This window comes from Dipodomys merriami, unplaced genomic scaffold, assembly GCF_024711535.1.
Source record: "Dipodomys merriami isolate MVZ:Mamm:240054 unplaced genomic scaffold, mDipMer1.0.p SCAF_192, whole genome shotgun sequence".
NCBI lineage: Eukaryota > Metazoa > Chordata > Mammalia > Rodentia > Heteromyidae > Dipodomys > Dipodomys merriami.
This window is the reverse complement of record NW_027203293.1, coordinates 1,322,152-1,345,991: the sequence shown is the minus strand read 5'-3', so window position 1 is coordinate 1,345,991 and position 23,840 is coordinate 1,322,152. Positions and strand designations below refer to the sequence as shown.

The following is a 23,840-nucleotide window of genomic DNA, read 5'->3' as shown; positions in this document are numbered from 1 at the left end:
AGAGATCCAAGTCTCCAGACAAATCACTCCAACTTCAGGTGAGAATCTAAACTTGCAGAGAGAAAGCATCAGTGGAGCTCATAAAGGAGGGACTTTGGGTTGAGTGTAGCCTGTGATAAGACCCTTCCACTGATGGAAGTTAACCTGGCACCCTGCATCTCCAACCACAGAAACAAGCAAACAAACAAAAAAGGCTGCACAATCTGATATATGAGAGAAGACGGAACTCAGAGTCCAACAGACAAAGAACAAATATGAAAAAATTAAAAAAATTTCAATATACAAACTAAAAGGCACTGAAGAAAGAGAAGCAAGAAATAAAGCCTACATCATTCAGAACACATGCAGAACCTTCCAGAAGAAAACCTACCCTCTTTGCAGTCATCTCCTCTTACTATGTCTTCTTCCATATGTATACTTATCAAAAAGAATTATTTAATACCCTTTTAACTGCTCAATGCCCTTCCAGTTTTAGACCTAAATGGCTCCCCAAAATGTTACAAAGTTCATCAGCCCTTCCAGGCAGTTCAAGCCTGGCACTATCTCCTCAGGATGAGTTATTCAATTTTCTCAATACTATTCTACAGAAGCATTGCATTCTATTTGCTGAATGCTCAGACTTCAGTTCTCACCATCACTTCAACACCATGACTTGTTCTTTTTTTTATTATTATATATTAGTGCTTGGTTTGGCACTTGTCATTTAGTAATAAACAGTTAACTAAAACAAGCAATCTGTTGAGACTTTTATATCCATCCTGGCCTCCCACTCACTCTAAAATATTGTTCTACCTTGTTCTCCATATTATGTTATCTAAATTAATCTATATTCATTAGTAAGTTCTATACCACTGCCTCATAATACTACCTACATATGTGCCTTGCACATCAAATCAGCCCACATGCTATATGGTTTTCTCATAGACCATGTAGCATTTAGCACTAAACAATGAATACAGGATATGCAATAAGTACCATTCAAGTATGTTGAGGACCTATGATGACTTACCTAACATTCAGGTCTATGTGTTGGAAGAAGAGATAATAGCGCCTAGGGTGAAGGTTGATCTGGATCCCAGGGAAATCCACTGTACAGTGATGGACCCCCTCCTGCAGTCACCTCCATCCACAGTCACCTGCTGGTAGGTAGCTCAAAGATCCATGCCTGAGGACCACTGTCTCTGGCTCTGTTTTGGAGAGGGACTGGCTATTGACCACCCCAGTGCAACCTTCAGTCCAAGAAAGAAGCAAAGAACCTGCTGTGATGCCCCTTCCCAGGCCTCCAAAGACTCTGGCCTCCTTGTGGGGGTAGACTATGGGAGGACGCTGCTCTGCATACGGTAGTCATGCATACAACTAAGGGATAATTCCACTCAAATCAGCATTCAGAACAAACAATAACACAAGACAGCTTTTCGTTGTGGCAGTAGCTCCCTAAGCAAGATGTCTGCACAATTACAGGACAATTACTGTCTGCAGTCAGGAAGGGAGAAGTGTCAGAATGAGGTCAGCAGAAGCGGTGACCTATCTGATAATTTATTAGATGTTGAGTGGCTGTTTTTCTCTCTCTAAGCCCCTGTGAGAGAAACACGAAAATGACACAGGGAGCCACAGGGTAACAGGAACCCAGGATGCAAGAGACATAATTGCCTTTTATCTCCTCTGGTTTAAGCTTTATCAAACCTTTCTGCTCCCTGGGCATTCTGCAGTAGCAGTGTGCACAGATCCAGCAGGAGAACCTGCTTTGGCATACACTGCAGGGCGAGGCCTGAGGGTGTGCAGAGCCTTCCCACCCCCCACCCCAACTCCTCCCTGTCCTCCAGCCTCTGATGGCCCAGCTTCCCACTCAGTGCTGATTGGCATTCTCCCTATGCTCTTGGGGTGCTTCAAGCTTGTCTCTTTAGGCTGAATTTCTTCTGAGTTCTGCACCTGTGAGAGATTTTTTAAGACAGGATACGTAAGGTAAAATTAATGTAAAATAAATAGATAAATTTCATCTTCTTAGAGAACAATGAGGCTCAAAGGCTTTTGTAGGATTCTGAACATCCATCCACCTATCCACCTACCCACACATCTATCTAGCCATCCATCTATCCACTTACACATCTGTGCACGTATGCATGCATGCATGTATCCAGCCAGCCAGCCAGCCGGCCAGGAAGGTTTTGCCCTGAATTATAGACAAGTCCATAAAACTCAATCCTCTATACTGGCCCTTTTTTTTCAGTCTTGGGGTTTGAACTCATGGCCTGGGCATTGTCCCTGAGCTCTTTCGCTCAATGCTAGCTCAATACTACTTCGATCTACAGGACCACTTCTAGTTTTCTGGTGGTTAATTGGAGATAAGAGTCTCACAGATTTTCCTGACCGGGCTGGCTTTCAACCATGATCCTCAGATCTCAGCCTCTTGAGTAGCTAGGATTAAAGGCTTGAGCCACCTGCACCTGGCCCAGCATAACATTTTAAAGTCATTGTTAGTGTTTTTGTATTAAAATGTCTTTCTTTATATCTGTCTCATATTCATTCACTTATTCAGTTTCAGACATTTATTGAGCACCTACTACTTGTCTGCTGTGATGTTCAACCCAACTGCCACAGTTGACTTCCTTAAGAAGCTGCTAAACTAGCCTCAGAAAGCTACTCTTGGAGGTCATGCTAGTAATGTGTATTGGAATCTTAGGGTGAATAGGAGGAAAATGCCATCTCATATTTACACGAATGATCTATTTGTTATAAAAAACCCTTCGGTCACGATCTCTCCTGATACAGTAAGTAGGTCGTGCTTGTTTCTATTCAAGAGGACAAAAGCATAGCTGTGTGTCTTCATTGGATCCTATAAAATACATTTACCAGCCCCTGATACCAATTCATAGCAGGGGTGGGTGGTGAATAGAGTCAGTGCCTCTCAGAGTTGCAGGTGGCACTCAGCCATTTCTCTCTACTTCTCCTCTCTGCATGCATTTTCCTCTGTCCCCTTTTCCCTCGCTCCATTTGCTATCTCTCCCTCCCTTTCCCCTTGCCCTCTTTCTATTGACTTTGCCCTCCTTTACAAACACAGCATTGGACACTGCTCAACGGCTGCCACCTGGCTCTAGAAGGCTTTGCTTCCTCTCTGCTCCCTGCCTAGACCAACTCCCACATACAGAGTGTAGCAGGGAGTGGAGGAGCAGAATTGGAGAGACAGAATTGGCCCAGCCTCTGTGCTCTTCAAGCTGGCGACTCTCCATCCCACACCAGACCCTATGGGATAAGATTGCTGAACCAGCCAGGAGCAAGAAAGAACCCTGCACAGAGACACCCTTGTCTTTTCTGGTTTGAGCAAGGAAAACCAGTCATACACTCTGATTCATGCAGGTCTCATAAAAGGCCTGGACTCCTACTGGGGTTTCTTCTATACTGAGGCAAAAACCAGGGACTGGAAGTAGAAAGGCAGTGTTGGCTTTTTACCCTTCCTCAGTCTCCCCGAGTCATGCCCAGCAGGCAGAGAATCCTGACTGACATTGATTTATTGGAGCAGAAGAGGAAAAAGCAACAGCAGGCTAACCGTGAAAGCAGGAGTGAGGCCTGGCTGGAGAGGGAACTGACTTATTCTCTGGGCAGCACACGTGACTGAGAATCTCAGGCCCAGAGGGACTAAGAGCCAATTCAAGTGGGAGGTGTCAGAAATGTAAAAGCAAAGTCGGCTGTATACACACCACATTAAAAATGTCAAGAACAAGGCAGGGAAGAAGGCGAGGGGAAGGGTGCCTTCTGGTTTGTGGGAGGTGGGTTATGAAATGTTAGAAGCGCACGTTTGCTTTCATGTGTCTGCCTGTGGTGAGTCCAATCTGCAGGCGGCTGAGACCCAGGAGAACTGAGAGGAGCGCAGCATTCAGGAGCGCTACCTCCTCAGTCCTGTGCTGTGGCTGCACCAACAGACATTGGGAGACAGGCCTGATGCAAGTGAGCTCTCAAAGTCAGGGCTCAATCTATGCCCACTCAGCAGCTGGCGTGAAAGATCCAAGCTGGCTTTGATCTTGGCATTATTGATAAAGATGCTAGTTTCTCAACCTCTATTCCTTACCCAGGTTGCTCTTCAAGAGGTGAGATTCTTCCCACCTGAAAAATGTTAAGTGGTTTCTACCAGGCCCATTGTTTTCCTGACCAATGTGGGCAGTGCTCGACCTGGAAAGACATTCTGTCAGTCTGAGCAGGAACCTGACTATATTAAAAACCCATTTTATAAAAGGTACTTCCAGAGGCAGAAACTGGACCATTTGCCTTCGCTTTGATTCCTAAGATGAGAAGCTGGATACATGTTAGATGACTTAGTCCAGTGTACCTGGTGTCTTACTGATAGGCAGGAAAGGTGAAATCATTTTCATGAACTTCTTCCCTCAGTGGTTAAGAGTTGCTTCTGCCCCTTTAACTGGGTTGCCTCCTGCCTTCTTCCTTGCAAAGGCTCAAGAAATGCCTGTTGGCAGAGAGAATCACTAGACTGAAATGTAGAAGTTTGAGATAAGAAGCCAAGGTATGGCTAGGCACCAATGGCTTTTGTCTGCAAGCCTGGCTTACTCAGGAGGATGAGATCCTAAAGATCACCATTCAAAGCCAGTCCAGGCAGGAAAGTCCATGAGACTCTCATGTTCAATAAACCACCAAAAAGCCAGTAGTGGAGGAATGGCTCAAGTAGTAGACTGCTAGGTAGCCTTGAGCAAAAACCAGCTCAGGGACATTGCTGGGGTCCTGAGTTCAAGCCCTAGGACTGGCGTGCATGCACACACACACACACACACACACACACACACACACACACACACACACACACACACACACACACACACACACACACACACACACACACACACCACAAAAGAAGACATGATGTGTCCTTAAAGCTGTAGATGACCTCCCAGGAGACCTGCTCTGTCCATCTGTGATAGGCATTAAGGCAACCACAACTCCTGACCCCCAATTCGTATGTCAAGTGTAAGTGTACACACTCAAATCCTGTCCTACCACCCCTTCATTTGCGACCTCACAAACAATGGGCTTCCAAGCAGTTTCTGCCCTGCTGAGCTACTCAGACTTGCCTTCATTGGTGTACAAGCAAGTGGAAATAGCCCAGCCAAGTGGAAATATGCAACGGTTCTTTTGTAACTCCACCCAGCTTGGGCTTGTGCTGGCTGTTGGGCTTAAGAGTAATGTAGGGTAAAAAAAAAAAAAAAAAAAAAAAAAAAAGCGTTATGTAGGGTAATGGAAAACACTGGAAGAGATGCCAAGAGCTGAGGGTTTGGTGATTTTTTTTCGTCTCAAGCCCACCAATAAGTTACTTAGCTGACACCCAAAACACTAAACTTTCTGGAACTAAACCTTCCCCATTGATTTTTATAACATCTGCCCTATTTACCTCCAAGTTGTAGGAAGACTTAGAGGAGCCAATTAATACACAGAAAGCAGATCCACCATAAACAACGTCCCTTGGAAAACCTTATCCTGCTCAGCCTTGGTCTAACTATAGCGGTTTGTGGCCATAAAACAGAGGTCCTTTTGGCTCATCCCTCAAACTCCTTTCCTCTGACCACAGGTTCGTACCCTCCCTGGTCCCTGCCAGTATTTGGAAGAAGTGTTATAGCGCATCCATCATCTTACTCTGAGACACAGGCTGGCCTTTGGTCCAGCAGATACAAGGCCACTCCTGGAGACACACAGGGAGTCCTCTCTCACCTGGAACAGGCTGGCTTGCTGCCTGGGGCGTGCTGTCTCCCCTAGCCTCTTCCTTTGCTCTTTGTTAAGCAATACATTGCTGAATCACAAACCAAAGTGGTGGTGAGTGAGGAAATGCACCTTACCCCACATATTAGTAGAGACTATTGAGGGCACCAACTATGTGTCATTAAGCCCTATGTGATGTCAACAGAGAAGCAAGCTCTGGCTGGTCCCTTCCTCCCCAGTATACTGTAGCTATGTGGGCTGATGGTTACTTTGGAGAGCTGAAGGGTAAACTCTACACAGAAGAGTTGAAAAAAACAAATACTCATTCTGAAAGAAGACTCAGAGTTGATGGCACAGCACAATGAGATATTGTGGAAGATACTCAAGTCTATCCATCATAACGGCGACAACACTCACTATGATGTCCTCTGGGGGCCCAGCCAAGGTCTTCGGGGAGCAATGGTGGAGGAGGGTTGCTGTGTATTTCTACCCTGGCTCAGAATGAAATGCCACCATCCTCATCCAGTTAGACACAAAGGAAGCAGAGTGATTCTCTGGGACAGAAGTGAGGAGTAGGTGGCAGCTCCAGGAGGATGCTAAATGGTTCCCAAAGCAAATTCCCAGGTAAATTCAAAGGCCACTAAGGGTGAGAAGCTGTTGCCACTGGCCAGGGCCTCCCTTTGAGCCAAAGGCCTCTCGCTCAATCCAAACACTAGCCTTTTGCTGGAACTGAGTTGTTCTTGGTGCTTAGTAGTTGGCGCTTAGAAAGGGATGCGTGGCAGACACAAAGATGGCTTTTAGGCTCTTAAAATTGGCACAAGCAAAGTCAGAAGTAGTCTAGGTCATGTGGTCTGTGCCTGCACTCTGAGGGCTTAAAGGAAGGTCTATGTCCGGCTGTCTGGTGGCCCCAGGATGGGCCTTGACCTTAAGCTAAGGCCCCAGGCCTACTGCTTCTTTGCATGAATATTAGAAGAACACCACATCCAAATCAGCATGGCTTCCTCTTGCAAGGCAAAAGCTCCCCTCTTAAGAACAATCCACTAGATCATTGTGAAAACTGGTAGAGAGAATATGTTTTCCCTTCTACCTTTAATTACACCGAAACCGCCTCCAGGGTACTTTGGCAAGTCTGAGAAATGGCAGCAGAGTGTTGCTAGGTTTCTTCACTGGCAAAGGGGTGCAGTTGAGTAGATACAGTACAAACATTCTGTGGCCACTCAGTACAGTGAGGCTCTCACAGGACAGACTGAAGTGATGGGTCTCTTTCCATGTTTCCAGTCTCATCCCCCCAGCGCATGCGCCTCACTCTAGAACAGTTGTAAAACCAACACTCACTTTTCTGATGTTGCTGGAACAAGGTCCTCACACACATCATCAGCCCCAGCCGAGGGCACCACTTTGTATGTCCACATGAGTCACCAGGCTGGCACAGCCACACTTGCTCCACTCCTTGACTCATGGAGGGACTCATCTGTTATCACACCCACCATTGATGCAAGCACCTTTCTCCAGGTGGCCCGGAGCAGTTTACAAGCTGCTGGCTCATTCTTCATCATGTCACTTGGAGGAAGAATAAAAGGTGGGGAGCAGCGGCATCTGGATTTTATCAGGAAACTGAGGCACAACAAGCCCTAGAGCAAAATATATAGTCATGAATGAGTCAGACACTACTGTGGGTCAATGGAGAGCCAAACTGAGCTGCTCTAGATTCTGAATTTGTTTTCTTGCCCCTAAATGTCATGCAGCGGTTTGGATACAGCAGACTCAAGCCAGGTGAGCTTAAAGAAATACTGTGTTGGTATAACCAATTTCACATCTCTCATTCCATCACTGACTCTTGCCCAGTTGATGAATTTGATTGACTTCCCTCTTATTTTTTACTTTAGAGGTCCCCAAAGCTCTTGTACTCCTGACTGCTCCCAATTCTGATGATTACCTCATTAAGTGACTATCCTTGTTTCCTCATTTTTGATGCCTATATATGAGGCTTTTGATGGGATATTAAATGTCTAATATATATATATATGCATACACACATATATATGTGTATATATATATACACATTATATATATATATATTATATATATATATATATATTCTGGGGTACTGGGGTTGAATTCAACATCATGCTTACTGAGTCATGCCTCCAATTCCATTTATTTAATGGCTCTTTTGAGATCATGAGATAGGGTCACACTTTCTGCCTGGACATGCATACACCTAGGCACAATCTGCCTATATTAGACTTCCTATTATAACTAATATAAAAGGCACATGCCACCATGTGCTTTAACTCTTTGTGGGGAAGGGGTCTTATGAGCTGCCCAGATTATAATCCTGCCAATCTCAGCCTCCCAAATAGCTAGGATTATAGGTGTGAGTCATCACTCACGGTTTCATGGCTGAAGATCCTCAGCTAAGTTTGGGGGCCAAATCAAAATATCTACATGTCTAAGTAGCTGCAGTAAAGTAGCTCTATTAAAATAACTGCCCCTGATGAATAGAAAGTAGAGATGTCACCTGCCTGGGGCACCTGACTTCAGTTCTCTTTTGTGTGGCTTTGCCTTCTGTTCTGCTATATTTTGTGCATGGCTCATCAGAAGACGCACACACACCAGGACTGCTTTTTGTCCTGCTGTTCCAAGCAGGGGCTCTGTAGGTGTCACAGATGAAGCACACAGAAGCCAAGCAGGACGTTAATGGCATGACCACATGTTTTCACCTCCCCATAAGGCAACCTGGCTAGCATCCATCCTTTCCCCAACCTCTTTTCTACCCCCATCCACCCACCAGCTCTTGTTGGGTCAGAAAATGTAATTCTTTGATGGTGCCAGACAGACAGATGATGCTGGAAAGAAGAAAGAAAAAAAAAGCAAAAGCAGAATTCTAAATTAAGCATCAGGCTCATTTATAAAAATAAATAGCCACTGCCTAGCAACATGCTCACAGCTCAGCTCATCCTCCATGGTGAAATTTTTGTGTCTGGAGTGAAGGACGTCACTGCATTCAGGAGGCCCCATCCCTGAGCCCCTCCCAGGCGTAGTACCCTGGAGAAGGCTGACAGTAGACTTTGCTCCTCATTTAACACCAACCAAAGGCCGTCCCCAAAGAGCAGAAGAGCTAGAGCTTCCCAAACTTCAATGAAGCCCTTGAACACCCACAGGCTCTTGGACATAACTACCTACCTAGGCCAACACAGCTGAAATTTCTAGAGTTGCTCTGTTAAACCTTAAAGAATGAAATAACTACACCAAAGAATAGTCCAGTAAGCATGTTCTTCTCCTTAACACCATGTTCACCATTGGATGCCCAGTAGTCATCTTAGCATACAGCATGCAGCTAGCTCTCAAGAACTACATGAAGGAAGAAAACTGGAGGGAAGAATGGATGTGTGAATGGATGGATGGATGGATGGATGGATGGATGGATGGATGGATGGATGCTGTTGCATCCCATTATATAGTGTCCCAACTTGCCACCTCAAATGGAATGAGCTCCAGACTCCAAAGAGACAGATTCTTTTTTCTCTTTATTATGATATGTACTAAAAAGATTATGTCATCTGGGTTGGATTCTTAAATCTGAATCTGCAGCTAAGAATACAGATTCAAGAATACAGATTCTTATTTCCCAGAATGTGTGGGCTTACAATCCCAATGTGGAGAGCAAAGGACATTGGATATGCTTTTGGTAACAATTGTTAGTGATCCTGACCCTTCTCTTGTTTTCTAGACACTTCTTTTTTTTAGGGGGGGATCCGGTTGTGGAGCCTGAATTCTGGGCCTGGGCGCTGTCCCTCAGCTCTTCAGCTCATGGCTAGAACTCTACCACATGAGCCACAGTGCCACTTCTAGCTTTTTTCTTTTTGCTTATGTGGTGCTGAGGAATTGAACCCAGGGCCTCATGCATGCAAGGTAAGCACTCTACCACTGAGCCACCTTCCTAGCCCCTTTCTGGACACTTCTAATAATAAGGTGTTGCTAAACAGAAATAGTACAGGACAAAAGAGCATATGATCTTTTAATCTTAGTCTTGTGGATGGGACACACAAGAAGTGGAGCCCATGGTGTTCCACAGACGCTCAACAGGAGACATATATCAAGAATGGGCCATGGTATAGAAGACTCAGTCCAGCCATCAGCCCTCCAAGGTATTAAACAATCACGAAAGGTTGAAGTGATGCTAAACAGCCCTTAGAATACTGCCAGTACGATCATTTTGAAACCTATTAGGTTCCTAATGAGGACAGAGGAGACATTGTGACTCCTAGGAACAGTTGCTCCTGTGGAATCCCATATGTTCCCTAGGGATCAAAGAGTGGTCACGGATAGCATGTCAAAATCATTTTAGAGCCAGATCCTTTTGGCTACAACATTAAATACATCTGAGAAATTGGCCTGCATTTAAAAGTCTGTATTCAAGCATCCTTGTCTGGCCTGTGCAGGCCAAAACCATAAAACTACATTTGTGTCCATGAAAAGATAATTAAACTCAAATGTACAAGAATATATTGCAGGTTTATTTTTGGAATTAATAATGTGTAGGGGACAAATACCACTAAATAACAGCAACAAAACAATAATAATAATAATAAAACAATAGCATCCAGCTTCATCTAATACTTGAGAGAAATGAGTTCTTCTAGATTTTTTGTTTATTCCCATCCATAGCCTCCCACTGCACCAAAGCCTGGTGTTGGAACTTTTTAGGAAGAGACTTGATTTAGTATACAACCCAGTGGAGTCAACATGATCAAGCCACTTCCAAATGCAGTGATAACTCCTTGGTGTAGCTAAGAAAGCCTTCCCCAGAGAAGGCAAACAGGGAATACAACTGTAGGCCTCTGCTCCAACCTGGTGAGGATGCACTATACTCCATGGGTTCCCTAATGCTCCCCACCCAAGACTTCCTTCTACTTTGGGCGTGGCTGCTCTGTGAGGGCCTTCAAAGAGAAGTTACAGGGAGATTTTTTTGGGGGGAGGGGGGTCTGGTAGTGGGGCCTGAAATCTGGGCCTGGGCGCTGTCCCTCAGCTCTTCAGCTCAAGGCTAGTGCTCTACCACTTGAGTCACAGTGCCACTTCCAGCTTTTTTCTTTTTGCTTATGTGGTGCTGAGGAATCGAACCCAGGGCCTCAGGCATGCAAGGCAAGCGCTCTACCACTGAGCCACCTTCCCAGCCCCTACAGGGAGATTTTGAAAGTAAAGTCCAAGACTCACTTCTGTGATCTTAACTGCTTCAACACTCAGTTCCCTTGTCCATAAAACAAGGAGAATGGAAGACACACTTCCTGTCCTTCAAGATTATGTCAGTACCAAGGGGGAAAAAAAACCTCTTAATCTGCAAGCTGTTGTTCTATGTAACAATGTTTTATAAATTATAAAGGCATGCAGTGAGAATTTTGCTTCAGATGTCAAAAATCTTCATGATGCCTGGTTCTCAGTTCTATAGGTTTTATTTTATGTTAGATATAATCCTAATTTTTTTGTGGAGACTTCTAGCCAGTTACTTAGCTCTGGATATCAATACTTCTAAGATTATCAATGCTATTTCTAGAAATGATTCTCCCTCAAAAAGAACTAGAATTTGAGAATGTACAAAGAACCTTTGGGTTCATCCCTTCTTTTTGCACATGCAGGCACAGAGGCAAGAAGATTATTCATGTGTCTACTTGTCAATTTTCGCTCACCTGTCCTTAATTCTTCTTATAGCTTGGCCTTGTACCTTCTCCAGTGGGTCTTTGAGCTTCATAGCTCAATCCAAATTCTGAAACTGGAACTTCACCTTCTACTGGACATCATCACTCCAGTATTAAGGCCTTTAGACTCTAGGGTTTATACCAACCACTGCCCCACCCCTACCCTTAGCTTCTCAACCCTTGTTTTCGGCTTAAATTATGGCATTATTTCCTTGGTTCACCAGCTTTCAGACAATACACTGTGGGACTTCTCAGCCTCCATCATTATATAAGCCAATGCCCTCATATTTCTAGATATTTGTATATAAATTGATTTAATGGTTAAACAATCAATTGGCAGATGATATATAGTTATCTAGGTAGGGAGGTAGATAGATAGATAGATAGATAGATAGATAGATAGATAGATAGATAATTGACCCTCTTTGCTTCCCTCCTTCCACATTTCCCCATATCTGAGTGAATATCACTTGAGCTAGGAATTTTATTTAAGATGTAGGGAATAGGGGAATCGTAGATGATTGAGGGCAAATGGCTATTAAAGAAGGGTGGTTATAGGAATGGGAATTCCAAAGGGATCAGAAAGCCTCAATTCAGTAGTTTATAACTTTAGAATTTGCCTTTTAGTTCTGAAATCTATCTATCTATCTATCTATCTATCTATCTATCTATCTATCTATCTATCTATCTATCTATACTTCACTTTATAGTTGTATTCATTTTCATGGCCAAAAATGACATTATATTCACGCAAAGATTTACACACCTAATGTAGGTTATCCAGTTGTTTTAGAGGAATGTGTCAGGAAGGGAACTAGGATTCTTTGAATGGACAGTCCTCTTATAGTCGCTCTGCTTCCTTTCAGGAAATGACCTTACATTTACTCCTGGAGATAATTCCCTGTTCTTACCACCACACATACCTACCCACATGAAGCCAAGGGTATCTTACCTCTCTCGTTTCAACATGAACAACCCAGATGAAGAAGGGCCTTTCATTTTACCTGTGCTAGGTAAACCCTACCTGTGCTAAGCCATAGGTAACACCCATCCTGGTTTGTTTAGACTCAAACTTGGTTTGTTCCTGGGACACAAGACTTTCAATGCAGAAAGGCTGAGTCAAATTGGTCATGCAAGCAAGTAACAACAAATCATGATTGAGATCAAAATAGTACCAAATTGCTATGTGAGCTTGGGGATCAGGAAAAAAAACTGCAATGAATGGATGAATGAAATGGTGTGATTTGTCTTTAATGGAAAAAAAATGTCCATGAATAAAGTGGGAAAACCTGAGGGGAGGATCTTCTAGTACCTAGGTGAGCTAAAGAGCAGAAAAGCCACATTAAGCAATGATTTAATCATTAAATGCAACAGATGCAATTGTTGACCTCAAGTGACTTTTAAAAAAATTAAAGATATTGACAACAATGTAATAACTCAAAATTTCCAGTTGAAAATTTAGCTGAACTTGGACTGGTGGTGTAGCTCAAGTGGTAAAGTGCCAACTGTGAGTGAAGACTCAAGTGAGAATATGAGGCCATGAGTTCTAGTCCTGGTATGAACATACATACACATACACATGCTCGCTCGCACACACGTGCACACACACACACACACACATACACACACACACACACACACACACACACCACACCACACCACACAACAAAATTTAGTTTTCTTTAAATAATGGAAGAGCTTAAGCCAACATAGACCATAATTCTCCATGGATATAGTGATGTGGGTTGTAAGGCCTTGGTTGGTAATAAAATGGATGGGTGTGTTGGTGGCTGGGGTTTAAATACAATCCCTGCTACTTATAGGTAACAGTATTCATTAACTTAATCTCTCCTTAGTTTCTCATCTTTATAGCCAGTGTTAAATTCATACTATCAGTTTTTATATGTAAAAATTGCTTTGAAAGAGTGATGAGCTCATAACAATCATTTAAAAATGTCAATGTCTGCCGCTCCCCTTCTAACATAGGTAGCTTTGCTATTTTTCTTATGTAACATAACTTCTAGTTGAGATAGTTGAACTAAATGAATTTGGCAACTGTGATACGTCGAGTCACTAATAGCTCAAGTCAGCATCCTTTCCTGAGCTGATTAGACCCCTTGAGCAATAGCTCAAGTCTACATTTTTTCCTGAGTTGATTGTCCTGTATCCCCAGCCTGACACATGTTCCGATATTTTCCCTGGGCTACTCTCTCATCCTATTGGGTGACCATCACGAAACCTGACAGGAGGACAAATGACACACAGCCAAGCCAAGCAAAGCCTATCTCTTTTTCTTTCTTTCTTTCTTTCTTTCTTTCTTTTTTTTCTTTCTTTCTTTCTTTCTTTCTTTCTTTCTTTCTTTCTTTCTTTTTTTCTTTCTTTCTTTCTTTCTTTCTTTCTCTTTCTTTCTTTTTCTTTCTTTCTTTCTTTTCTTTTCTTTCTTTCTTTCTTTCTCTTTCTTTCTTTCTTTCTTTCTTTCTTTCTTTCTTTCTTTCTTTCTTTCTTTCTTTCTTTTTCTTTCTTCCTTTCCTTTCCTTCTTCTTTCCCTCTCTCCCTTCCTCTGTCTCTTTCTTCCTTTCTTTCTTTCCTTCCTTTCTCCCTCCCTCCCTCCCTCCCTCCCTTCCTTCCTTCCTTCCTTCCTTCCTCTCTCTTTTTTTCTTTTTTTCTTTCTTTCTTGCTTGCTTGCTTTCTTCCTTCCTTCCTTTCTTTCTTTCTTTCTTTCTTTCTTTCTTTCTTTCTTTCTTTCTTTCTTTCTTTCTTTCTTTCTTTCTTTCTTTCCTTCCTTCCTTCCTTCCTTCTTTTTTCCTTCTTGTAGTATTGGGTTTGAACTCAGAGCCCTGTGATTGCTCAGTTTGCTTGCTCACAGTTGGTACTCTATCACTTGAGCTGTGATTCCAGTCCTGCTTAGTGCTGATTGTTTTAGAGACAAAAATCTCATAGACTATTCTGCCCAGGATAGCTTCAAACTAATACCCTCTGGATCCTGGCTTCCTGAGCAGCTAGGATTATAAGCACAAACGCACAGCTGAGCCTCCCATTTTCTAATCACAGAACCCTGGACAGCAGAAACATGATCCCCCAGTTGCTTAAAAAGATGTCTCATCCACTCTTTAACACCAAGTATTTTCCTGTCACTTTGTACCCTTGTTCCTCCCATGGGTATAAGGAAAAAGTCTGTGTAACTCAGTTAACAAGTCAATCAATCAGAAGACATGAATTGTTAGGAAAACAAGGAGTGCCTTCTTTACAGAAAGTTGTTTGTAATAAACTACTTTCTGCTGCTAAGCAACTCTGATGCTGCCTCTTCCACAAGTACAGCCAAACAGAACCCCTGATTGTCTACGGATATTAAGAAGAGGCTCTGATGAGTCAGAAAGTTCCAGAGAAAGTTTTACTCAGCTTCGGGTGAGTGTAGAATATTGCATAAGGACTGGGGCCAGGCCCGGATTGTGTTGTATGATACACGTAGTGTTTTACTCATGCTTGGGGATTTGACACTTGTTTGGGGAGCTAGCCATAAAGAACTGGGTTGTTCATTCATTGCTGAAGGAGTCATGGTGTGGGAGACTGTCTCCCTGGCTCACTGGAGTAGACTAGTAATCAAACTGGTGGTTAGATGTTAACACCAAGCTAAGGGAGGTACAGTGGAACTCCCTAGAAGTGAGAGGCGGATTAGATGTTGCAACTGTCAAATCCCATAGCACAGTCATGCTGAGGAAATGAAGTGAATTGTGAGCCAGCCAATGAGAACAGCTGGAGAGTGGGACTACTTACCACTACCCAATCTCCTGACTCTGTCTGAAGAAGGAGGGCAGGAACAAAGCCAGCCACATAATTCCTTTCACCAAGTTTACCACACTGGGCTACACCTCCTACTGTTGAAAGCAAGGGGGGGGGAGCAGGAGGGAAACTCTTTGGTGTAATTTTCCTAACCTCTAATTATATATTTCCCTTAATAAGTAAAGGTTGCTATTTCAGCAAAGCCTATCAGCTCACTTTGCAATGTTTGGAAGGAAAATGGGGAGATTTCCCAGAAGAGTGAATGTTTTCTTTATAACTTTTGCATTCTTATCCTTTTGATACTGAAAAAAAATCCATTTAATTTAAAATGCCAATCTCTGGGTTGACATAAATCTGTATTCCTAATTTGTTGAGAGGCAGTGATCAGGAGGATCATGATTCAAGAGTGGCCTGGGCAAAATGCTCATGAGACCTCCACTTCAAACCGAACAAATAAAAGTTGGTCATGGTGGTACATGCCAATCATCCAACCTGCATGAGAAGCCTAAATTGGAAGTTCTCCATCCAAGAAAGCCTAAACATAAACATAAGACCCTATTTTTTTTAATAACAAAAGTGAAAAAGAGCTTGGGGTATGGTTTGACTAAACATAAAGCCCATAGTTATCTCCCCAAAAAGATAAAGGGGAGAAAAGGAGTGGGGTGGGGGAGGGGTGGAAAGCTAGGTCTGAAATTGGGACTCAAACTCTGTACCTGATATGCTTTTCTTATTTGCTAGTGCTCTGCCAACTGAGCCATGCCTCCAATCCCTCAATTTATACTTCTATTTTCACTGAGAAATTAAGGTAGTGTTTTATGGAAGGCTTTAAGTAAGCTGTGTTTCACAAGTTTATAGTGCCAGATTTTGTCACCCTTCCCATCTTTTCATGTTCCATCAATAGAGTGTTGGCTTGGCCCATACGACTTCCTCCCCCTCTGAAGAGATTTTATCTTGCCAATCTGAGCTCCTGGTTCACATGTTCAGAGTTACCTTCAGAGTAACCTGAAAATCCCCTGAGTCCCAGAAGTTAGACCCAGGTAATGTAAATTTTCTGCTAGTTGGTCCTAGGAGGGTAGAGATCACTCACTTATTTACTAATTTGTCTAATAATCTCTTTTGGATCAACTAACATGTGACTTTGATTCTAATAATATCCTTTATCTAAACAGCTAGGATCTAAAGGAAGCAAATACACAAGAAAGGTTACCAAACTCAACCAGCAAACAATAATGATGTAATTAGCAAATATCATTAAGATTTAGAGCCAGACACCAGTGGCTCATGCCTGTAATCCTAGCTACTCAGGAAGCTGAGATGTGAGATCATGATTTGAAGTTAGCCCAGGAAGTCCATGAAACTCTATCTCTAAAACACCCAGCAAGAATCTAGAGGAATTGCTCAAGAGCCTCAGCTGTAAGCAAGCAAGCAAATTGAGACAGTGCAAGATCCTGAGTTCAAACACCAGCACTGCCAATTTAAAAAAAAAAAAAGGATATTAGGTGGTAAGGGTTGACATGGAGGTGCATACTTATTATTCCAGGTACTCAGGAGTCAGTGATTGGGAAGATATCAGTTCAAGGCCAGTTCTGGCAACAAAGTATAAGATCCTATCTGAAAAATAGCTAAAAAACAAAGCAACAGCCATTTTAAAAAAAGTTAGGGGTGTCCCTCAATTGTCAGAGCACCTAGCAGGCTTGCGTTCAAATCCCAGAACTGTTCTTCCCTTACCTCCCCCGCAAAAAAGAAAGAAAAATAATAAAAATTGATAGATACTGATAAATAAAGCATGAACTTTGATCAAGGATTGGCAAGGATGGCTTGCTACCTGCTTCTGTAAATTAACTTTTATTAAAACATAAAACACATTCATCTGTTGACTGCCCATGGCTGTTTTCACACCAACAGCAGAGTTAAAGAGCTACTATAGAAACTACCTCACATACATCCCCTAAAATATTTACTGTGTGATCCTTTATAGATTCATAATGTCAATCTACAATCAATTAAACTTTGAAGTTACTAAAACTTAGAAGAAACTGCAAGAAATGTGGAAGTAAAATCATAAGATGTTTGAATATTACTGTTTGGACAATGTTTTGATTCCCTTTGGCTTTTTGCTTTCTTCCCTGCTTCTAATCGCAGAACACATCACTGAGACCTAAGCTGCCTCTTACAATTCTGCCAGGTCCCTTCCTGCTGTATGGTCTTACTCTCCACCTTCACTTCCTCACCTGGACTACAGGGGACTCTCCAGCAGGGTTGGAACAATGGAGAAGTTTAAGAATAGCAAAGATCACTTTTGCAAGCTCACCATACTCACTCTCCTACTGGAGGACAAAATCTCCTCAAACCCATAAGATAAACTGGGTTACGTAACTGTGTTGGTGTCAGCCTTGTTACCTAGAAAACCACTGAACTTCATTTTGCTTCATGGTTTCCATCTGCAAACACAAATCACATGACCTGGGACTGTGCTAGGAAGAGATGCCCAAAGGTGAAGCAGAGCTTCTGGTGGGAGCTCTTTGCAAGCTGATTGTGAGAAAGGTTTCTTTGAAACTAGTAAAGCAACAGCAAACCACTAGAAGAAAAAGATGGAAATACCCTTTATCTAGCACAATGGAAGAAATTACCTCCAAACTGATGCAAATGTTGGAGAGGAAAGGAGCAATGAACCTCAGTAGGGCAGTTGCTAGAAGCAATGGCCATAGATGGACCCCATCCCCCACTCCAGCAGCCCAGAAGCTCTACCCTGAAGCTGTGCTTGATCCTGGAAAGGCAGAAATAGAGTTTCTGTTTTCCCAATGTTCTACATATTCAGCAATACACTACTTACACAGGGATATACAGTTTTCAATATCTACCCTATCATGTATTTAATGCAATATAAGTTTTATCTTCATTTAAATGTCTAACTATCTAATCCCCTTCTAATCAATGGGTTCCCTACTGTACCCATGAGCAACTATACTCTCATTACCAATTATATAACAGTCCTCATATTTATATGCAATAAGATTAATGTATGCAAATATGGATATTCATGTACATCATAATCATAAATACAGCCAAATTAAAACTGGCTTTATCTATCATTCTCTAGTAACTGTTATCTCTACATATTTATAAGGCACAGATAATCACTCAATGCCACATGTCTTTGGAATCACTAAAAATAGGATTAAATTGTATGTGTCAGACTTTTCATGTTAAATATATTTTACTACTTTAGGATTCATTAAAAAATGGTAAAGCAGGTATAGAAAAGTGACAACAGTTACTTATCAGAATATTGGATAACCAAATAATCTTATATTCTAAGTTTAATAACAGAGTTTATGATATTGTGGTTTATCCTTTAGGAACAATTAGCAATGGTTATTACTGAATTCATGAATTCATTGTGCAGTTGGAAGTTGTGCCATTAAAAATATTAGCATTTCTTATCTAAGTGCTGGTGGCTCACGCCTGTAATCCAAGCTACTCAGGAGGCTGAGATCTGAGGATCACAGTTCAGAGACAGTCTGGGCAGGAAAGTCTCTGAGACTCTTATCTCCAATTAACCACCAGAAAACTAGAAGTGGTGCTATGGCTCAAGTGGTAGAGTGCTATCTTTGAGCAAAAGAGTTCAGGGACAGCACCCAGGCTCTGAGTTCAAGCCCCACAACTGACAAAAAATACAAATAAAAAATTAGTATTTCCATTGAGGAAAACACTGGGTGGAGAAACATGGTTATTGGTATTGTTTTGTCCCACAGTTCTGAAGGCAAGGAAGTTCAAAGCACAGTATCAGCATTCGCTTTGCTTCTGGTAAGGGCCTCATCCACTCTCAGAAGACCTGACTTTGTCTCTTAAGGGAGACATTCATCTGCTGATGAAGTGGAGCCATGACATAATTAGCTCTTAAAGGTCCCATCAGCTCTTAGGATGTTGCACAGGGAATCAAATTTCAACATGAGTTTTTGTGGGGACATACCATAGACAAACCAAAGCAATGGTTCTCCTGTCTTCTCCCAGAGCTGCAGCAGGTGTTGGGAAGATTATGTAACGGCTGGGACATAACCAACACTCTGAAGACAGCAGCTATTCTATTACTCTTCTGTGAGAGCACCTGTCATTCTGACTTGGACACCACACACCTTCTGCCTGAGACTGGCTTTTTATTGGCACACCAAGGAGTATACAATAGATGCTTCACAAATATGTGTTGACAACAATAAAAACTTTAGTGACATAACTAAGCAAACATGGGTGGAATGACGTAGGAAAGGGGCAAGGGAAGAAGGTACATGAGATTCCCTTGCAATACAACAAAATCAATATTAGTCTCTACCAGAAGCTGAGGCCAAGCCTCCCCCTTCATTGGATATCATACTCATGACTGTAGGCAAAGGGGAGGGATCAGGCCTGCTGGCAGAAAAGCCTTGAAGCCCTGGCTCCCAGAAGAGCCAGGACTGGAAGGAACCATCATGGAAGCAGAACTGATGTTCACAGCATGAGTCATTCCTTATTTACTTGAGTGCAGCTTACAAAATGAACATAGGGTTTGAGATCAGATCTACCTGCATTCACAGACTTATTCTTCAACCAAAAGCCTGTGGTGGGGGGCGGGGGGAGAGGGGAGAGATCAAGAGCAAAATCTTCCAGGCAAAACTTCCTGGACTTGAATCCCAGCACCCCTATTTCCTGGCTGTGTAATATTAGGTATAGCAAAGAATCTGTCTGTGCCTGAGTTTTCTCATCTGTGAGGTAGAGATTATAATTCCTGTTCCACAGGGCTTTATGAAGATTAATGAGATAATAATTGTAAAGTTCTTAGTACAGGGCATGGCATATTACTAAGCAGTTCATATAGGTATCCTGGATCATTCTGAGCCTAGATTATCTTGATAAGAAAATAGACCTATGTGGAATTTCTTGGAACAGCATCTTATACATGAAATATTTAAATTGTTTTCTTATTATTTCTAACACTTTTATTTCTCTAGTTTAAGCAAGATTCTTTCTTGAGGTGGACTTAAGCCTTTCTATGGATATTTTTGTCTCTGATGACAAGTTTGGAAGACAATAACTATTTCTGTGTAGTTCTGGGCCAGTCTTTTCTTTTTCTTTCTCCTCAGGATAAGTACACCTTCTTTGTGGATCAAAACATTCCATTGTACACCAATTTCTCTGGTCGATGAGCAAAGGAGAAGTGCACTGGTTTTCTGGAGCTACCATGACAGAGTCACATAAACTTGATGGCTTTAAACAACAGAAATGCACTCTGTCACAGTCTGGGACATGAAGACTGAAATCAAAGTGTCCTTATGGACAAGGGGGAACCAATGCAACAGTTATATGCACAAGACAATACGTTGGAAATGATCTGTACAACTTGGGGTTAGGGGATTGGGAGAAGGAATGTAGGAGGAAAATGAGGGAAGGGGTAACAAGTTAGAAAAGAAATGTACTTATTACCCTCTGTATAGCACCTTGACCAAAAAAGACTATACAACAACAACAATAAAAAAGTGTCCTTATGGCTATGTCCCTCTGAAGGATCTCAGAGAGAATCTTCCCTTGCCACTTAGTGTTCCTGATTACTCTAGGTGTTCTTTGCCTTTTACTAGTATAACTCTAGGGTCTGGGTTTTGTCTTCCCTCTGTGTTCCTCTATCCCAAATCTTCCTTTGCCTTTATTCTTATAAGGATTCCTGTCAGGCTTAGGATGTACTTTAAATTCTGGATACTTTCACCTCAACTTAATTATATCTGCAAAGGTATCATTTCCAGATAGATCTACACTTTCAATTACCAGGAAATTAGGACATGGTTGTATCATTTGGGACCAACTATTGAACCCACTATTAGGAATGACAATACCCTAATCAAGTCTATATAGAATGCATCCCTTTACCTCATTTACATCTACCTACACCTTTTTTCTTCTTTTCCTTGAACACTTAGTCCAGTCTCATTCATCCCCCTAAGACAGGATACTGACAGAAGAACAGCAAACAGCATGATCAGCCCATCTGCATTCTACTTTTACCCGTACCTGTAACTGCTTCCTGTTTGGAGACTTGCTGTGGGGAGTCCATCAGACATTTGATCCTGCCCTCTTCTAAATGCCTGCTCTTCATGGCACTGGGAACACTACTCTGGAAACATGTAGAAGAATCAGATGTCACCCTGGAGCTCAGCAGTGGCAGTCTGTCCCGTCTGGCTCTTCCCCAGTGTTGCTTGGACACACATCAGGTTTCCTAGATGAAGCCAAAACAAGAGACCCTGGTAAGCTGGAGCAAGTAGAGACAGTAATCTGGGTCAGTGCAGGAATGATGTTTACAGTTGGACCAAGCAAATAGGCTTAGAATGGAATCTGGGTCGCAAGTTTGGCAGACGGGCAGGAACATGAAGCTTGATGCACAAATAAAACCCAGACCAGCCTTGGATGGGCACAAGCCTGTCCTTGGCTGATTGGGTGGATCCTTGATGTGCCACAGCAGATTGCAAGAGTATTTACTGAAGATCAACAGATCAAGATATAAGACAATGTTTGTTGTCCAGCAGAGGAAAATATACCAAAGGCCATGGACATATAACAAACTATCAGAACTGTGATAACTGAAAGGATGGGGACTGGAACCAGATGGACAACATTCAAGCTCTTCTTTCCTGGCATTCCTAAAAGCAAGTACAAAAGGAGAGGGGCAGTAGTGAACTCACCTGGAAAAGGAGTCTGAAGTAGCCTGACTTTTCTTTAAATGGGTTTTATGGAGATACAATTACTTTAAGTAATTGGATTGTCCATAAGAACTTAAGTATTACACATGCAGTATTTCTTCTCTCCAAAAAGAGGCTCTTCAGTGTGTTTTGGGTGAAATGGATCCCAAGATTCTGAGCAGTTAAACTGGATTCTCTATTTCATTAAAATAACAGGGTACTTTCAAATGTATGTAAAATACCAACATAGCTATACAGGAGACTTTCTAGATACCATAATCATCTTCCCAGTATTTATTAACTTTGTTTCTGTTATTATCTACCAAGATGTATGGATTGGTTTTCTGTAGCTGCCATTACAAAATATTCCACACAGGATACCTTAAGCAACAAGACTTGGAATTCACCCCCCCCCCACACACACACACACTATGCTGGAGGTTGGAATTGAGATCAAGGTAATGGCCTGGGTTTTCTTCTTAGGTCTCCCTCCTTGACTTGTAGCTGATCCCTTTTTTCCTGTGTCATTAAATGGTCTTCTTGCTATATGTGGCTGTGTCCTAACCTTGTTTTACAAAAACATCAGTCATATAGTATTAGAATTACCTAATGACTTCATTTTAACTCAATTACCTCTTCAAAGCTTTTAAAGCCCTATCACATTCTGAGATATCAGGGACTTGAGCTTCAAAACAGGAATGGGATGGGAGGAGGCACAATTCAGACCATGGAAGCCTGCTTCCTACTCCTTTCATTCCTCACCATATACTTCTTTCCTATTCTAGCCTCCTTCCCACCATACTGCCTCACTCAACATATAACTTTCCCCATATTTTTCACCTAGACTATCTTCACATTAACTTGGTGACATTTAGTTTCTTCCAGGGAGAAATAGAAGCTGACAAGTTAAGATACCCTAAGGATATCAGGTCACTAGGCAGGCCCAAGTAGAGAAGCATGTCTTTTGATATTTTTGCTTATTTCTTTCATTCGGCATAGTCCCACAGATCCTTTCCTGGCAAGGTTTTGTAGAGCAGCTTTGCATATATCAAATATGTTCCTAGGATCTTCTGTACTGCCCACAGTATATATAGCCACTTCTAGCCACTGCTAGGCACTCCAGTTATAAAGGGAATGGTTGAACAGCAAATGTTTGGAAAGGAAACAATTGTCCGCATTTTAACACTAGCTTCTGCAGCTAGCGTGAATAATTAATGGTAAGTTGGATTCCTACAGTAATTTAACTCTGAGCAGCATGATCATTTTAAGCTGAAATGCCTTCTCCTGCTGAAAGGCAGAGATTTGCCGAGTAGAAGGAGCTGGTTTTTCCTCCTCTACTAACACAGTATTCCAAGGGAGCCTTGGAATACCTGAAAGCAAGTCCTTCCACCAGTATTTGCACAGTCTCATTGAGCAGGAAATGGAAACTAACTCAGCCTGATGTAAAGAAGACCACAGAAGCCTGCAGACTGTACTTAGGTGTGTGTGTGTGTGTGTGTGTGTGTGTGTGTGTGTGTGTGTGTGTGTGTGTGTGTGTGTGTGTGTGTGTGTGTGTGTGTGTGTGTGTGTGTGTGTGTGTGTAATACTGGAGATTGAACTCAGAACCTCATACTTACTAAAAACCTCTCACTTTCCAGCCCTATTAGTGTTTCAGATACAGTTTCATGCTAACTTTGCCCCAGCTGTATTTGAACTGTAATCCTTCTAGCTCAGCCTTGCAAATAGCTGGGACCACAGGCATGCACTACCATACCTGGTTAAGTTCAACTCTGAGCAAACAAATTATGTCGACCTATGTAATTGGTACTAGGCCTAAGAAGTGATGAGCTGTCATGGTTGGAGGGGAGGCATGGTTGAGTTGGTTAACCACACCAGATCACAATGGCAATGAGTAAAGGGAACTAGGTAAGAAAGAAGGCAGGAATGTTTTGGGTTAGGGCACTATAAACTGAAAGTAAGGGCATGGAAC

The 23,840-nt window shown here is 42.3% G+C and overlaps 2 long non-coding RNA genes across 2 annotated transcripts in view; both read right to left on the bottom strand.

The window, feature by feature from the left end:
- LOC138831316 (uncharacterized) overlaps window positions 1–21,405 on the bottom strand; it is a 66,330-nt gene extending 44,925 nt beyond the window's left edge. The window contains exons 1-2 of the long non-coding RNA XR_011373236.1: window positions 21,207–21,405; window positions 7,030–7,325 (exon numbers count right to left, since the gene is read on the bottom strand). This is a non-coding gene — a long non-coding RNA (uncharacterized lncRNA). The remainder of the gene's footprint in view (window positions 1–7,029; window positions 7,326–21,206) is intronic.
- LOC138831315 (uncharacterized) lies at window positions 1,666–5,794 on the bottom strand. The gene is made up of 3 exons (XR_011373235.1): window positions 5,707–5,794; window positions 4,322–4,453; window positions 1,666–1,929 (listed from the first exon to the last, which is right to left on the bottom strand). It is a non-coding gene; the product is annotated as an uncharacterized lncRNA (long non-coding RNA).
- Window positions 21,406–23,840: the final 2,435 nt, after the last annotated feature.